This window comes from Dendrobates tinctorius, unplaced genomic scaffold (assembly GCF_039654945.1).
Source record: "Dendrobates tinctorius isolate UK_male_01 unplaced genomic scaffold, ASM3965494v1 ptg000312l, whole genome shotgun sequence".
Taxonomy (NCBI): Eukaryota; Metazoa; Chordata; class Amphibia; order Anura; family Dendrobatidae; genus Dendrobates; species Dendrobates tinctorius.
Genome location: NW_027361979.1, coordinates 3194950 through 3199174, shown reverse-complemented (window position 1 = coordinate 3199174; position 4225 = coordinate 3194950). Strand labels below are relative to the sequence as shown.

The 4225-nt window shown below is 40.0% G+C and overlaps 1 long non-coding RNA gene across 1 annotated transcript; it reads left to right on the top strand.

Annotated features, from left to right (window-relative positions):
• The first annotated feature begins 229 nt into the window (after window positions 1-229).
• LOC141073682 (uncharacterized) lies at window positions 230-1858 on the top strand. Its single transcript, XR_012227043.1, has 2 exons — window positions 230-302; window positions 778-1858. It is a non-coding gene; the product is annotated as an uncharacterized lncRNA (long non-coding RNA).
• Window positions 1859-4225: the final 2367 nt, after the last annotated feature.

Sequence of the window (4225 nt, the reverse complement as noted above, 5' to 3'; positions counted from 1 at the left end):
AGGTATGCTCTTGCTACACGCTGATTGTTATACTTGTACTGTTCGGGTCAATATGACCCGATAACATTTTATACTGTTCAACAGGTCACTAATTATTTCTGCCTGCAAAATTTATTTGTTTTCCTGTATACTTCATCTCATTATTCAAAAGGGTGGAGTTTTCACTGTTCTTATCAGTGAGCAAGTACTCATCCAGTCATTTCTCTTTCAATTCTGTGAGAGAGGACACAAGTAGTAATCCTGAGAGAGAAGACACTGGATTCTGTGAGAGGACACTGAGCTGTGAATACACATCTTTACAGGTATGTAGCATACATGCTATGCTTTTCTTCTCAAATTATTCAATTCTGTTCTCTAGATTGCATATTGTAAAGGCATTTTTTGATTACTGTGACATGATGTAAGCTAATGGGTGCTCGTCTAAAGGTACCCTTAGGCTTGTGTAGACTGAATGCTTGTCTAGGAGGGGGTGTATTCTCACTGCTGTGATATATTGATTGCATGGATGAGCTTTGAGTACAGATTTGAACAGGGTCTGTTTTAGGGCCCCATCACACACACACATACACAGATGTACCCTGCGATTGCGATACTGCAACGTCACAAACACAAGGCTCCAGCATCGCAAGCGTAGCAGTCACACTGCACTTTCTTCATTGCTGGAAGAGCAATGGGGCCCTTACCATAGTATATAAGCTCTTTTTGTTGTGAAACTGGTTATAGATTTTTTTCTCTTTTATTATTTATTTATTTATATAGTTCTTTTTTATTTCATAGTGTTGACTCTACCACATGCAGGTTGTGACTGTGCATAATTTCCAAATTTGGATAAAAATGTTTCAAAAACGTCTATTGACTGACGCTGAATTGGAAGAGCTTCTCAGAAGATGATATTCCACAGGAAAATGTGTCCGAAGATGAGAACCACATGAGTGATGGGGAAAGCAATGCTGAAAATTCTGATTCAGAAGTGGAACATGATACCTAGACAACCCATACACATGCAAATGCAAATCTAATTGTTGGCCAATGGTAATATTTTACAACATTCTGGATGTTTCGGCATACAACGCATTTGTTTTATCGAGAGAAATCGGCCCCAATTGGAACGGAAATAAGCTGCATAAAAGACAAATTTTTATTGAAGAAATAGGAAAATCCCTAGTTACGCCGTATATCGAAGCCAGAAAAGTAAACCCCAGAAGTGAAGGAGCAGCAGCCATTGTGAAGAATGTCAAGCAGCATGCTCAAGAAAGAGACTTAGAGGTGATCTTATTACAATGTATAAATATATGCGGGGACAATGCCAAGACCTTTCTAATGATCTTTTTACTCTTAGACCTGTGACGGGGACAAGGGGGCATCCTCTAAATCTGGAGGAAAGAAGGTTTAAGCATACTCACAGACGCGGATTCTTTACTGTAAGAGCAGTGAGACTATGGAACTCTCTGCCATATGATGTTGTAATGAGTGATTCCCTACTAAAATTTAAGAAGGGACTGCATGCCTTTCATGAAAAGTATAATATTACAGGGTATATACACTAGTTTCCTTAATATTGCGTTAATCCAGGGAGCTAGTCTGATTGCCGTATGTGGAGTCGGGAAGGAATTTTTTTCCCCAATGTGAAGCTTACTGTTTGCCACATGGGTTTTTTTTGCCTTCCTCTGGATCAACATGTTAGGGCAGGTTAGGATAAGATATGGGTTGAACTAGATGGACTTAAAGTCTCCCTTCAACCTTAATAACTATGTTACTATGATACTCCACGGCCTCCACCAGCACAGCTCCCAGCCAAAAAAGGAAGAGATGTAGTTTCTGTCCATCTTCTTGTGACAATAAAACAAATCTGACATGTGCTATGTGTGCAAAATATCTATGTAAAGGATGTGTTTCATTATTTGTTCAATGTAATAATGCAGGAACCTGTTCAACCTTTTTAGAGATAAAAAAGAAAATTTTTAATTTAATTTTTCACCTGTTTATGATCAGCCATGTCCACATACAGTTTAATAATGAAATAGGTATTCAAATAAAACACAGTAGCTAAAATCAACATTTTAATAGGTCGGGTCATATTGACCTGAAACAGTACAAGTGTATAGTAAATGTATAGTAAATGCGATCAGAACAGCAGGGTTAAAATATACTTTAAGGCTTAGTTCACACTTGCGTATGGCTGGTCTGCGGATGGCTGGTCTGCGGATGGCTGTGCACATCCTCCCTTAAGCTCTGCCTACTTTCCGCACGCATCCTGCGTACCTATCTCTACCTGTCGGCAGGCACATCAAAACGACGCAGTCGGACGCATCTGCATAAGGACGCATCCGCCTACAATGCATGTCCCTGTGTACCCAATGTTAAAGATAGGTACGCAGGACGAGTGCGGAAGTAGGCGGAGCTAAGGGAGGACATACGCATCCATCCGCAAGTGTGAACTTAGCCTAATCCCTTTATCCATGTAGTTATCCTTGAAGAATTTTAGAATTTAATTTGCAGGCAGGGGGTGCCTCAACAGGGACTACATTTTCTACCTAAAAATACTTTTAGGTTCATCTTTTTTGGCAAACTTCAGCTAACCCCTTTTTTTCGTATATTAAAAGTTTTATAATCTTCTGTCTTAAGGAGTGCACTTCTCCTTTGTCTCCTGCATGCCTGGGTAGGGCACTCTTGAAGATTGACAGTTTATAGCAGCAGCATAGATGGGCCACCAATTTCATTTCCCAAGCTGTGAATGGATTTGAAGAGGTCATGCATACAAACCAAAACTGATTGGCCACAGGGCACCAAATGGAATCAGCGAGCAGCCCTGCTTTTCAGGGTTGTTCAATAGGGGCTGTTGGCTGTAAATTGATAATAACAGCATCATGATCAGCAGCCATAGAGCACTGCATCCCAGTGTGGTGGCACTGCAGACTGTGGACTGAAGCACATACAGCTCTCTAAGGAGCTGTGTACGCTGTCCTGATCCCTTCAAGAGCCAGCAGGCACAGTCTTTGTGATGGAGCTGCGCTTGTGACCAGTAATGCGGTGATGGGCGTCAGTGTGCTGAATGCCTGCGGCCAGAAAGTTGCTGGCGGCTGCAGGCATTCAACAATGTCAAATTTTTTTTTCACCTCCCCTCCACCCCTTATAAGATGCCATGTTTTTGTTATGTAAAAAAAAAAATCATACGAAAAAGAATCATTTCAGAAGTGTTTCTATCTTTAAGGTCATCCAAAATCTGTAAAGATATAAACTAAAATCATTTTGAGGAGGAAAATAAAAAATAACAAAACTAAAAATAATGTGGTTGTACAAATGTAACCTCCTTCTTCTAATTGTGGATGTTATGTGTAGATTTTGCCAATCATATCTAAACTCATGTTAAACAGCCAGTGCACAGCTGCCATCATTTATAAAGATTCTGATTAACCCCATATAAAGTTTAGCTGTTCCGGTAGAATTTTCCTTACATTTTCTTAGTTGCATCTTACAATAAAAACCATGGTCTGTAAAAAGCTTACAATGTGACAAAGTGTTTCTCATTGTGGAAAATTATGTGTCAGGATAAGGGAAGAAAAAAAAATTCTAAGACATTAGATATACCATGGAACACCATGAAGATTGTCTCAATAAGCAGCTTAAATTTGGCAGAACAGTGAAAATAGATCCAGGAGGCTGCTCAGAGGCATTAAACCCTTAACCCCCAAAGGTGATTTGCATGCAGGAGATTTTCCATTTTTCCAGACCTACACCTTAGACAACTGTCCCCTTTTCAAACAGTTTCGTATATCTGCTGTTTGATTACGGTCAAAACTAGACAGAGACAGCGTGTGTCAGTCCGTATACAAATAGACGGAGATTGACAATTTTCCATACAGACACCGTATAGCGGTGTATGCTCCTCACACACTACCGTGTACCGCCTTGTATCACGGACAAATAGAAGCTATCTGTGTGTGACTCTAGAAAAACAAGCCGAGGAGATTTTCCATTTTTCCAGACCTACACCTTAGACAACTGTCCGTTTTTCAAACAGTTTCGTATATCTGCTGTTTGATCACGGTCAAAACTAGACAGAGACAGCGTGTCAGTCCTTATAAAAATAGACGGAGATTGACAATTTTCCATACACACACCATATAGAGCTGTCCAATTCTCAAACAGTATTGTATATCTGCTGTTCGCATTAGTCACATATACACAGAGTCAGCGTGTGTGTGTGACACTCCGTAAATACATA